General features: G+C 40.5%; 1 long non-coding RNA gene across 2 annotated transcripts; it reads right to left on the bottom strand.

The window, feature by feature from the left end:
- LOC107618734 lies at positions 5,501 to 9,466 on the bottom strand. 2 transcript variants are annotated; one of them, XR_001615361.2, is made up of 3 exons: positions 8,699 to 9,466; positions 8,455 to 8,608; positions 5,501 to 5,515 (listed from the first exon to the last, which is right to left on the bottom strand). It is a non-coding gene; the product is annotated as an uncharacterized LOC107618734 (long non-coding RNA). The 2 variants fall into 2 exon arrangements; XR_002362187.1 differs by lacking the exon at positions 5,501 to 5,515 and adding an exon at positions 5,539 to 5,578.

Consider the following 14,625-nt stretch of genomic DNA (forward strand, 5'->3'; position numbering starts at 1 on the left):
ACGTCGTCGCATCTCTCTTTGTAGATCTCTTCCAATTTCCCGTTGTTGGTGGGTTTCTTTTTCCAGTTGTTTTAGGCGATCTTGGAGTGCTTCTATGGCCCCTGAATTTGGTGAGTCTTTGTCTTGGTTTGTCTCCAGAGTGTCTTGTAGCGTAACGTTCGCATTTTTGTGCGGTGTTCGATCCTCCAGACCTGAATCATGATCGTTGTCATGGTTGTCCGCCATGATGATGGGATGACTTCCAGGTTCCCCGGCAACGGCGCCAATGTTCTGAGGGTTACCTGAAACTGGAGGTCGATCTCGGATGAGATCTTCGGTACTGGTCGGAGATGACGTGTCCGGCTGGCTGGTGGCGGCCGGAGTTGCTATGTCCGACTTGTTGGACTTGCTGCACTGCTGATCCTTGGCCCCCGGAGGGTGGGGGGTACCTGCAAGAGACTCCGATGCTTAAGTTAGCATGGGTATTAAACAGGTTTTTAGTAGAATCAGAGTATGAGTTATACCTGGGTGTTCCAGTGCATTTATAATGGTGAGATGTGACCTTTTGGATAAGATAAGTTAGTTATCTTATCTTATCTTTATCTTTGAGTTGAGGTCAGCGTATCTTCAACGGAACCGCCTTCATCTCTATAGGCTTAGGCCGCCTTAGGATTCGGGTCGTGCTCCTCTATTTGGGCCCTTAATCTGGGCTCTCCTGTCGATTTGGCTGAGCTCTTTGAAAAGAGGTCGGATCGTCTGACCTGAAAAGGTCGGTCGCTTTATCTCGAATCATCCTAGGTCGGATAGCTCGACCCAGGGTATGAACACTAACAAAACCAAGAAATAACCAAAAAAGCAAGATATTCACAATATTAACATATTTACACTAACCAACAACATGGCACTCATGTGCAACTCCCCGGCAATGGCACCATTTTGATGATAGATTTTATGCCGGTGTAGAATTCCATATCAAACAAAGAGATTCTGTCACCACAATCCAAATTCAATAACCAGGAGTATTAATCCTGAGTCGTTCTCCCTAGAAGTGCTCAAAGATGCACATCATTGGTTAGAAGTTGTATTGGTTTTTGGAGTTTAAGGCAAGAAAGGAGCAAGCTAATAGTGTAAATGACAATCAAGCAATATAAAAGCCTTGGCTAGGAGTGAGAATTAGACTTCCTATCATCATAATCTCCATCAATTGTGACCATAATTAGTTATTGCTTCACTTAGTTAACCTCTACTATGAAGGAAAGTCAAGTGAAAGTAATCAATTTGAGTTCACAAGTCCTAGTCTAACCCTAGGGAAGTCTAGCTTTAGTGGCATTCAAACCAATTAGCAATTTCCAATTGATAATCAACAAAATACATTGATAATTCAAGTGTCTCCAATATCTTCAACCCCCAAGCCAAGAATGAAAAGTCTACTCCATAGCTAAAGTTGGCATTTTCTCAAACACTTGGAGAGCAAGGGTGAAAGACATTGTAAAATTGAGAATAAACTTGAAATCAAAGATATCCACTACAAGAGATTAACAACAATCAAACAATTGGCAACAATGAACATAAAATTCCTCAAACATTAATGAAAATAAATGTAACAAAATCCAAATCTAAGATCCACAAGTAACTTGGGTAATAAGAACTAAATTGAGAGTGGGAGAATTAGATCTACAACTTGAAGCAATATAGAATTGCATTGACAAAAGATCTCACTAATGGATCCAAGAAAATTCCAAATCGAGAAGCAAAACCCTAGAGAGAAGCTAGAATTTCTCTCTCTACAAAATGTAACTTCCAAAACTAACTAAAAATATCTAAATGTAACTTCCCTTGGTCCTCTTAAGTGTTTTGGCGCCAGAGTTGGTTCAGATTAGGCCCCACAGCCTCTGTGAAATCGCCAAGCAAGTTTTCACTTAAAAATCACGTGCGAGCACCGACGCATACGCGTACAGCATGCGTGCGCGTCCCTGGAGTTTTATGATCCACGCACATGCGTACAGCACACGTGCGCGTCCATGAGGTTCTGGCCCAGCCACATGAATGCGTCGGCTTCTAGCTTTGGCTTCTTCGCACCAATCCCAGTAGCGCGCATCCACGCGTACGTGTAAGGCACGCGTACGCGTTGCTGCTCAAGCTCCAAAGCTCCAATTTCCATGCTCTTTCTATTTATGCATGCTTCCTTCCTCTCTTCTAGGCCATCCTTGCCCTATTAACTCTGAAATCACTTAACAAACAGATCACGGCATCGAATGGTAATAGAAGAGGATTCAAACATAACATATTTAGTGTAAAAGAGGCATGTTTTCATCCATGAAGCAAAATCGGGAGGGAAACACAAAACCATGCATTTTTTATGAATAAGTGTGAAAGAACATTGATAAAACCCTCAAAATCCATACAAGATAAACCTCAAAAAGGGGGTTTATCAAAGCCGGAGCTCCTAATGTTAACTTGCAACCGATACAAATCCGGTATCCGGCTTTGGATCCAAATTTTGAGTTAAGACCGACACAATCAACTTGCTCCCCAGGTACAATGGACTACCCGGAGAAGACCCTCTTAAGCATCTTAAGGATTTTCAAGTTGCATGTTCCACTGCGAGAAGACCGGGTGCAGATGAAATAGCAGTTTTAGTGTTCGCTTTCCCTTTCTCTTTGGAGGAAAAAGCGAAAGAATGGTTTTATACTCAACTGGGAGATGTGATTTCCAATTGGGACTTGTTGCGTAAGAAATTTCTGGAAAAGTTCTATCCACCTCAGAAAATAGATAAGCTGTGAAAGAAAATCTCTTGTATTATGAAAAGAGATGGGGAGACTCTTTGTGAGTACTGGGAGAGATTCAAGTTGTTGGAAGCTTGCCCCTACCACCGTATTGACGAGTTGGTGCTTATTAGCTATTTTTGTCAAGAGATGAACTCCCAAGATAAGCTTCTCCTAGAAGCCTCTAGTGGAGGATCCCTTACCAAAAGCAAGACCGCCGAGGAAGCTTGGGAGATCATAGCGGACTTGGCGAACTCCACTCAACACTTAAGGGCGAGAAATCCACAACCAAAAGCTTTAAGTGAGGTTTCTCCTTCCGGAGATGCCATTTTGACAAAGACCCTCGGCGAGATGACAATTTTGTTAAGACAAATCACCCAAGGGCAATAAATTCCCCAAGCCTTGCTATCTCCTCCACCTCAACCTCCAAGAATTGAAGGACCACCAAAATCATGTGGTATTTGTGCTTGTAACAACCGTTACACCGATAAGTGCCTCAACTCCAAGAAGAAACTACATTAGCGGTAGCCAATTCATACCCACAAAGACCCAACTACAATCAACCTAGAGGAAATCAAAACTAAAGATGGAGGGATAATTCTAATCAAAGGTGGAACCAAGCCCCTCAAGCTCAACCTTACCCAAACCAACAAGCCTACTATCATCAAGCTCCTCAAGGTCAACCATAATACTAACAATCATACCAACAATCACCACAATTTCAACCTCTAGGGAGGTATCAACATCCACATAGTAGACCTAACCCTCCTCAAGGCAATCAAGGACCCCTCCTAATCAACCTTACATGAATGACACCCTTCAAACCGTTACGCAAGAGCAACGGGAGTTTCACAAGAAACAAGATGCATATATGGCTACTATCGAGGAAGCTCTCTCCTGTTTGACCCTTCCTCCTCCGACTACACCAAATGCCCAACAAGCCTCGACTTCTAGTGGTTTGCCCTCACAACCTCAACCGAACCCTAAAGGAAGCATCAATGCTATCACCCTTAGGAGTGGCACCAAGTTGGATGAAATTGGTTTTGTACCTACAAGTTTGAGTGAAGAAGCCCACAAGGAAGAGGTGGGAGATGATGTGGGAGTGATGAAAGATGAAGAGAAAAATGTTGAAAAAGGAGAGGAGGAGCCGCTCAAGCCTAAGGAGCCAAAGAGGAAGAATCCGCTTGAAGAGCCTATGCCCATTCCATTTCCAACTTTGGATAAGAAGGCTAAGAAGCATGAAAAACTTTACCCTAACATGGTGGAAATTTTTAAGAATGTTAAAGTCACCATCCCTATCTTTTAAGCCATTCAACAAGTGCCCAAGTATGCCAAGTTCCTCAAAGATGTTTGTACACACAAGAAAAGAATTGGCGAACTCAACAAAAGGCCAGTAGATGATTCTATCTCTTCTTTAATTCCTGAAAAATGTAATGATCCCGACCCATGTTTGGTCACTTGCTTGATTGGTGGGATAAAGTTCACAGACTGTATGTGCGACTTAGGGGCATGCGTAAGCATTATGCAACTTCCCATTTATGAGAGATTGAACTTGTCACCCCTAAAGAGGTCCGGGGCGAGATTCGTGGTGGCTGATAAGAGCATTATATCAGTTATGGGGATTGCAGAAAATGTCCTAGTTGACATCCAAGGTTTACTCTTCCCGGTAGATTTCCATATCTTGGAGACTCCTCCCATTGACTTAGACAAGCCATCATCCATTCAACTTGGAAGGCCGTTTTTAAATACATCCCGGTTCAAGCTGGATGCACATTCAGGAATCTATTCTTTTGAGGCCGATGGTAAGGTAGCAAGGTTCACATTGGAAGAATCTAGGAAACCCATCCTCGAAGCCTATTCTATCTTTGGGTGCGATATAGTCGAAGATGAAGTGATTAAGGTTCGCAAGGAACAAGAAGAAGAGAAGGTTGCCAAGAAGTTTGATTCAAGAGTTCACACTAAACCCAAGAATGCCAAGGAGTTGGAGATTTTCCTCCTTGGAGAAGTTTCAAAGTGACTAATGAAGCCATGCAAAGTCCAACTTAGGGACTTTAAACCAAAGTGTTTGGTGGGAGACACCCCACCATAGTAACATGGTTCCAACTTTATCTTTTGTTTATAGCTTTTTGAATTAGTTGTTTTCTTGAGATATGATGATTAGTTTAGTTTTGACTTGGTATTTTTGAATTGAATAAGTTGAATTGCTTGTGGATCATGAATTTATGCTTGTTTATATGATTTGGGGTTGGTATGTTGATATGCTAAAGGAGGGGACCTTAGTTTTGAAAAGAAAAATTTTTGTGAAACAGCACAACCTGTGCGTGCCCACTACCCTGTGCGTGCACATACAATTGCGTTTTTCGCCATCTGTGCGCGCGCACTGTAACGACCCAACTTCCAGAACGTCATGATCGTACCGAAAGTAAGGCGTTACCAACCTGCTTTCCTTTATTAACTATTTACTATTGAGCCTTTAGTTCGATATCGCGATTCAGTTTTATAGAAAATTCTAGAAAAATTTTGCTTTTATTTTTTTAAAATCATATAACAAACATTTCAAGTAATAATAATCACATAATTATTAATAATAGTAATATTATACAAAGAATTTAAATAAAATTCAGGTACAACTCCTATCCCTCTGCACAAAATAAAAACTAAAGCTACAAAAGCGAGGGAATTCTATGAAAGAAACTCAAGTTATAAACTTAACTCGTAAATAAATTCTAGAATCGCCCGCAGCTTCAAACTGAATCTTCGAACCTGTGTCACTGAAAGGGTGGAAGATTTTGGGGTGAGAACAAACCACACGTTCTCAGTAGGGAATGGAAATGCTGTAAAAGTAATGAAATAAAATGCAAATAATTAACATACTCAAGAAAACTATATTTCATCAAACCTTTTTGAAAATACTATTCTTGGTTTTACTTTAACTAATTATTTACCTCTTTCAAAAATCTAAGCTCAAAACAAATTCCAAAATATAAAACTGGTCACTTTAAGCATTTCTCAGCCACATAGTTAATTTTCAATCACAACGTCAATTCTTAATCATCATCATACATTCACCAACTAATAGCACTAACAAGAGATTCAATTCAGCACACAAGCAAGTCACAGCAAGGCAAACAACACAATCACAGGGAAGTACAACGAGCAAATCCAATCAAATGCAAATGCACACACAAGGATGATGCATGTCTAGCCCTAGTGCAGGTAATGAGCTCATTTGTCAGTTTTTACCCGCTCCCGACGTAACCCGAAGCAGCTGAAACGGGTATGGCTTTCCAGTTGGCTATACCCCTGTGTACAGGAAATAACCCCTCTGCCACCACAAGGTCCACTGCATGTAGGAAATAACACATCTGCCACTGCAGGGATGTATGCCGACACACCTTCTGTATACAGGAAATAACCCCTCTGCCACTACAGAAATGGAACAGGTGGTCACGGTACTTCTGTAGCAGGAAATAACCCCTCTACCCTTACAGAATTAAAATATGGATCTGTACTGCAGGAAAGCGTTCTCAGTGGTCGCACCGCTATCTATCTGACTGCCTTCACGCAGTAGATCATCATACAAGTATATCTGGCGTTGCCTTAATGCAACAAATGAATAAACACATCTCTTGGGTTGCCTCAAGCAACAAATGACCTTTCAACAGGTCCTCTGCTTTTTATTCTCTTTTATAATCATAAATACGCAAGCGGGACAAAACCCACGTCCTTGCCAACAATTTCATAAACTGAATACCATTCCTCAAAAGAATTAGTGTAATTATCATCATAAGCTATCATTCTCGTTATTCATCTCCAGTTACATATTCTTATACAATATCTCTCTCTTTCTTTATTCAATCATGTTGTACAGACTTTACGACTTCCACTTTTGCAACCTCTTAACTCGAACCAATTTTAAAACTATTTTCTAGTTTAATTTTCTTTCAAAAGACTCAAGAAAATTATTTATTTTAAATTCGTTAAATACTTTTCAAAACATCACCCTCTTACTAAAAGTAACCAAATAAAACTCTTTTTCAAGTTTACTAACTTCCCAAAGACTCAAAAACCATCTCTCTTTACCATTCAAATTCAAATATTATATATTCATTAAACTTCAAAAAAGTAATCCTTTATTTCAAACCGCAAGCATAACTCTCTTCATATTGAATAAATCTCAAAATATAACTTTTTTTATAAATAATTCAAACTTGAACATAAACCTTGGTAATTCAAATTCAAAATAGTATAATTCTTTTCTTACCTAAATAAAACTCCAATAATATAATTTTCCAAGTTCAAGTCTTCTAAAATTACTTTTCAATTAATACCTCAGGTTTTTTAAAAATTTCGACAGCACCTCCCCTAAAACTCGGACTTAACCACCCTTACGGGTTCCCTCTTTCTCAATATCTCATCAAACCTTTCTCAACAATTATCACAGCAAATTCTCAATCAATCAGAAATTTAACAGCCCGCAATAGTTAACAATTCAGCCATAATCCGCAACTTCCACATACTCCATCAATTCAACTTCAATTTGATCAATTCATAAATTACTTTAACCAAAGGACTAACAGTTTTTCACTTTCCAAATACCCAAAACACATTGTCACCTAACTAACCAAAATCTTAGCAATATTGACACCAAAACACATAGAGTATGTATTATTTACAAAATTTCAGTTCTCTTATAATATGTTCACCCAAAAATCCTGCTCCATATAGTTTCCAATTATCACAAGTTATCCTTATACTTTTAGAGTTACTGATTTTATCTCTAAATTCAAATTTCATAAAAAGTCAATTTAATAATCAAGCTTTAATCTTTTAACAGTTCTCAAACTTAATTCTAATTAATCATGATCCAATATTAACAACTACCAAAACTAGTTCCAACCAGTCACAAGTCAATTTCATAGCCAATCCAATACATTAGATAACTGAAAACAACAAGAAGCACTTACTCTCAATAACCAGAATACAGCCACACAACTCAACTAATTCAATATAATCACATAGAATCAGAACCTTTCAACAATTCCATCAAAATCTGAAAAACCAATATCAATTACAGCTTTACACACTCACAACAAAGCCCAAAGACATTCACAGCCTCAAACCAAAGTAAATCTCATCAGTTAATTACTCGCGATAACAAAACCAGTCAAAATCACAACCATAACCCAAATTCAATTCACATCCGCATCCAACATCAAATATAACTCAGAATAATCACCACAACAAACTTCTCTCAATTACATTTCATTCGATAATTAACTCATCATGTTTCAATTTAAAAAGTAAAATTAAATGAATCACCACTTGCAGCTACATTTCAACCAATTCCAACCTATCACAAATCCATTTTACAGCCATTCCAATATATTAAATTTCTAATTCAATATCAAACAATTCAAAGTAATTCATTCAAGATCAGAATCTCAGCCAATTCATCGCCAAAATCAATAATTTGAAATACAATTCACAACCACATCTAATTTCAATTCAATTCAGCGTAATCATAACCACATTCAATTCTAATAACACATCAGAATAATCACTCCAACTAACTATTCTCAAACAAATTTCAAATAATTCACATCAATTAATCAACCCTTAATCATTATTAACAATTTACAATTATCTGAATAACTTTATAAGCATTCTAAAATTAAAAATGTTTTAACTTTAAAAAAAAATCCCCTACCTCAAAGTCGAAACTCGCAAAAATCACTAAACGCAGCTGCTCCATCGAATCCCAGCACTTGTTCTTAGCTTCGGTGGTGTCTTAGAAGCAGTCTCCAAATAGAGCCGGCAGCTACCTCCAGTAATGGTGGCGGCAAGGTAATTTACAATAATCTCTTTATACAATACAAACAGTTTCAGGGACAAGCTTCAAAGTAGAAACAAATTGGTAGGACAAGGAAGCAGAAACAGGGGACAGAGCTCACCAAAACAGTTGTGGTTCTAAGGATGGCTTCCTGGGCTGCTCGAATGTTAGTTCCCGGTGGTAGAGGGCTCCGACAACTCACAGAACCCAGAGGCAGAGGCAGAACAGAGCAGCATAGAGTAGTATAGAATAAGAGCGGCAACAGTTTCTTCTGTCAATAGCTCCTTCCCCGGCGAGCTTCAATGGTGACAGGGACAGCGCCCTCCTCCAAACTTGATGGTGGCAGAACAACAACTCTGATGGCAGTAGGAGTCACACACGACCCTGACAGCGGCGAAGATCCTTCCTCCCTCTCTTCTGCGTGGATTTTGCGATGTTGGTGACAGTAGCACACAGCGAACCCTCCTCCTCCAGCGGCGGCTCCTCGTGGTGATCGCTCTCCTCCTTTCGGCGACGTCAGCAACGACGACAAACTCATGAATCGGCGGCGGCAGAACACGAATGAACGACGGCGATGCGGGCTCGGGCTCTATGGATGGGACGGCACTGCGAAGCAGCTCGATGGCGAGCTCCTCGCGGCTCCACAAACGGCGACGATGACTCTGATGGTGACGGAACGCGCGGCAGCGCGAGCGGAGTTGCACGGTGGCAGTGTGACGGTCACGGCGGTGGCGGGGCAGCAGCTCTTCCCTCTTTCTTTCCTCTCTATTTCGCTGCTGTGTGAGTGTTACATTGAAGGAAGGTGAGGGTGAGGTTGCGGCTGTATGGTGTAGAGAAGGGGATTAGGGTTTCTCAATTTAGGAATTTAGGGTTTTCTGAGTTTGATTTGGGAATTAGGGTTAGAAATTAGGATTTTATAAAAGAATATGGATAGATATGAATAGATATTTTGATAAAATTGAAGGGTAGAGTAATTTTAAAATCAAACATACTCTGTTAAAAATATCTAAGAACATTGATTATCAACATATTGCTAAGTTCAATCAATTATTTCTAATTTAAATTATAAAATAAAAATACTAATCACATTTTTATAAAATATAGTTTAAACTCAATATTTATTAATCAAATTGAATGATATAACTTTTCGTTATTTTTCTATCTCCGAAACTTTAATTTCAATTTATAAAATAACCAATTATAATAAAAATTGTACATAAATATTAATTGACTTAAACTTAAAGTATTTATAAATATCAATCTAATCATTTCTAATAAAATAATTTCTAGGAATTCAAATTAATAACATAATTCATTCAAAATAAAATTTATTTAAATTAAATTATACAATTCTTCTATTTTTTTCAATTATCAAAATTATAATTTCAATTATACCAAATATCCAATAAAGATTATATAAAAATTCTAATTAATTTAAACTCCAATTATGATGAAATTCCATTTAATTACCTTTAGTAAAATAATTTTCCTAAAATAAAGTTATCCACAAATATAGTAAATCACAAATAACTAATTATTAGATTTTCAAAAACTAGGGTTGTTATACGCACGCCTTTATGCGTCCACACACCCCTTCCAGTGCCCTCTGGTCGCAGCGCCAGCATAGCCTGTGCGTGAGCACTGACTTGTTTTCTGAGAACCATGCGTACGCACACCTTCCCCTTATCGTGCTTCTTGTGCGGCCGCACAGACGTGTGCGTCTGCACACCAATTGACAGCCCCTCTGGTGGGAGCGTTAGCATGAGTTGTGCACGTGAACCCCCTTTTGTTTGCTCTATGCGTGCGCACGGACCTGTGTGCGCACGCACGCATGACTCTGTACCTCAAGCATTCCTCTAAAAAAAAGAGAGAAGCTTCTGTGCAAGCGCACGCGCCTGTGCACCCGCACGCGTTAGGGCAACCCCTCTGGTGGGAGCAACCGCACGCTCTGTGCACTGGCATCCCTCTCCTTTTTGCGTTTTGTGCGTACACACCAGTCTATGCGCACGCACACACCCCTCAATCTTGCGACCTCTGTACGCGCACTCCCTTTTGTGTGTCCGCACACTCTAATACACCCTCTCTGGTTGCAGCGATCGCACTATGTGCATTCGCAAGTCCTCTAATTTCTGCTTTCTATGCGTGCGCACAGGCTTCTGTGCCTATGCACACGACTCGTTTTGGGCGTTAATAGGGCAACCTGCCCTGTTGAGCAATAGTTTTCTTTTCTTCTTCTTCTCACTGTTGCTGCTCTCTCCACCTCCGCCCAGTCTCGGGCGACCCTGCCGCCGGCCACCGCCGTCGTTACCCTGCCACCGCCTTTCTCTCTCATACTCTCATACTCTCTCTCTCTCTCTCTCTCCCTCTCTCTCTCTCTCTCACTTCTCTTCTCTTTTCTTTTCTTTCTTTGTTTCCTTTCTCTTTTCTTTTCTTCACCACCGGTGAGTTTTTTCCCTCCGGTATTTTTCTGGCGAACCAACCGCCGCAAGTTCGCAGTGGCTATAAGAAGTGCCATTGTTTCTTCCCCAATTCTTATTTTCTCAACCTTCAATTTTCAGGTGCTTATTTTCTATTTTTGTTGATTTTTGATATAGTGTTTATTGTCTTTTCATGTTGCTTAGATTAAATTTAGAGCTTTTCCTTGTCCCTTTGTTTTGCAAGTGTCGATATATGATCATTGGGTTGATTATGATTGAATTTGAGCATTAATTGTGATAAACTTGCACATCGCATACCACATGTTTGATTAAATACCTCTATGAAAATTTTGTTTCATTCATATGACATGGCTATCATATGTGTTCAATTTATCTCTTGTTAGGCATATTGTATGAATTGTGCAACTTCAATTATGACTTTTGATGGTAGTCGAGTGAACTCACCAATGCATTTCCTTGCTTGTGATGTGCGATTTTGGTGTAAATGCATTGTGCTTTGTGGAGTTGAAATTTAATTGTTCATTACGGAATTATTGAATGGGTGATCACTTTAAAAAGGTTCAATCTTTGATGATGTCTTGATCAAACATCTTTTGACTTTAAATCAAGGACATTGTACATGTGATTACCACTTCTTGTAAATGAACAATTGACAACCCTTATTAGTGCTTCCTCAGTAATTTTATTTTATTCTTGCCCTATGATCTCGAAAATCTTTTATTTTCAGTTTCAGGATGCCAAAGAAGGGTAAGGCACCAGTTACTTCACCGGTTGTGCAAACTACAGCTCGCCCTCCTGATATTTGGTGGAATCGCCAAGGCGATAAACCGAGTACCTTGGTTAACCGAAGATCCGACTCCTAATTCGAGGCAATTGAGAAACGCACAATCCATTGGGAGCGAACATTGAAGGTTCCAAGCCAATACAAAGCGACCATTCATCAAAGGATCGCCTTGCTTTATTGGGGATTTCTCGAGCAAGAACCCATTGAAGTCAATGAATCTTTGGTGCGCGAATTCTATGTGAACTACCAAGATTGGGAGCTATTCATACCCTGGGTCGAGTTGTCTAACCCGGGATGATTGGCGTCAAAGCGACCGACCTCCTCAGGTCAGACTATCCGACCTCTTTTCAAAGAGAGCTCAGCCAAACCGATAGGAAAGCCCAGTAAGGGGCCCAAATAGAGGAACACGACCCAAATCCAAAGGCAGCCCAAGCCTATAGAGATAAGGGCAGTTCCCTTACAGATAAGCTGACCTCACTCAAAGATAAGATAAGATAAGATAACTAACTTATCTTATCTAAAAAGGTCACTCTACACCATTATAAATACACTGGAGCACCCAGGTATAACTCATACTTTTATTCTACAAAAAACCTGCTTAATACCCTTGCTAACTTAAGCATCAGAGTCCCTTGCAGGTACCCCCTACTCTCCGGTGACGAAGGATCAACAGTGCAGCCAGTCCAATAAATCGAACATGACAGCTTCGGTCGCCACTCACCAGCCGGACACGTCATCTCCGACCAGCATAGAAGATCTCGTCCGAGATCAACCTACAGTTTCAGGTAACCCTCGAAACATTGGCGCCGTTGCCGGGGAACTTGGAGGTCATCCCATCACCATGGCGGACGATCACGACAACGACCATGATTCAGATCTAGAGGATAGAACACCGCACAAAAACGCGGACACTACGCTAAAAGACACTCTGGAATCCAACGGGGACAAAAATTCATTAAATCCGGGAGTGATAGAAGCACTCTAGGATCGTTTAAAGCAACCTGAAAAAGAAACCCATCATCAACGGGAAGTCGGGAAGGATCTATAGAGAGAAGTAAGGTGACGTCGAGAATTAGAAGATAAACTTCAAAAACTCGAAGCTGATCTCAAAGCCAAAGCTACTCGATCCACCCCAGAGGACAACCCACGCAAAGATCAAGATCCGTTCACTAGGAAAATTATGAAGATCAAAATTCCTAAGAACTTTAAACTTCTGGACATGACCTTGTACGATGGCACTACAGACCCCAACCATCACCTCAGCAATTTCAGAAGTAGAATGTACCTCACCGACGCCTCAGATGCAGTCCGTTGCAAAGTTTTTCCAACAACTCTCACAAAGACAACAATCAGATGGTTCGACAACCTACCTCCAAAGTCCATATCAAGCTTTGATGATCTAGCCAAAAAGTTCCTGGCCAGATTCTCCATCCAAAAAGACAAAGCTAAGTACGTAGTCTACTAGGAATCAAGCAAGGAGATCGGGAAAGTCTTCGCAACTACATGGAGAGATTCAACAAAACATGCCTAGACATACAAAGTTTACCAACAGAGGCCGCCATCATGGGCCTCATCAATGGTCTACGAGAGGGACCTTTTAGTCAAAGAAATACCCCACATCCCTGGACGAAGTGCAAGAACGGGCGGAGAAGTATATCAACATGGAAGAAAATTCTCGGCTAGGTTAAACCTCAAAATCCGGATTCTCTTACCGAGAAAAAGATAAAGAGCCCAAAAAGAAGGAAGACCGACATGGGAAAAAAATTAAAAAATATCATAATTACACCCCCCTTCGGGTGTCTCTTGTGGACGTGTACAAAGAAGTCTGCCACACAGAAAAAATACCCCCAGCTCGACCACTCAAAGGCAAAAGAGGAGGAGGAAATCGAAACGAGTATTGCGAATACCATCGTGTCCGCAGACATTCTACCAACGAATGCTTCGATCTAAAGAACATCATAGAAAAGTTAGTAAGAGAAGGAAAACTAGATCGGTATTTGGCCACCCGAGACGATGAGCAAAGAAAAAGAAGGAGGGATGAAGAGGCTGGACGAACTGAGCGATCACCTCGGACACCAGAAAGACATGTTCATATGATACATGGAGGATTTACAGGAAGAGGAATCTCCAAATCATCCCGCAAAAGATATCTTAAAGAAGTATATCATGTCGAAGGGAAGGAGGAAGCACCCGACATCCCTGCAATTACGTTCAGCAAGGAAGATGCATCCGGTATCATCTCGGGACACGACGATCTCATGGTTATCACCATCATACTGGCAAACTCCAATCTCCACCGCACATTAATAGACAAAGGAAGCTCCGCCGACATCTTATTCAAAACTGCCTTCGACAAGCTCGGCTTAGAAGAAAAAAAGCTTAAAGCATACCTGAACAACCTGTTCGGACTAGGAGATACCCCGGTACAACCATTGGGTTACGTGCCCCTACACACAACCTTGAAAAAAGGAAACCAATCTAGAACACTCAAAATAGACTACATCATGGTCGACGTGAGTTCAGCTACAATGCCTTAATAGGACGGACAACCTTAAATCAACTCGGCGCAATAGTCTCAACTCCGCATCTATGCATGAAATTTCCAACTGTAGAAGGGATAGCTACAATAAAAGCAGATCAAAAGATGGCACGCCGCTGTTATAACGAAAGTCTAAACCTCAGAGGCAGAGGAGAAGAATTCTATACAATTGAGCTTGGTGGAATTCAGAGATGAGAAGAACTTCGTCCACAAAACAACTAATATTGGCACAATCCTACAAGGAGGCGCAAAAGAATCACTAGTACAGTTCTTACGAAATAATGTTG

The sequence above is a fragment of the Arachis ipaensis genome, chromosome B01 (assembly GCF_000816755.2).
Source record: "Arachis ipaensis cultivar K30076 chromosome B01, Araip1.1, whole genome shotgun sequence".
Lineage (NCBI taxonomy): Eukaryota > Viridiplantae > Streptophyta > Magnoliopsida > Fabales > Fabaceae > Arachis > Arachis ipaensis.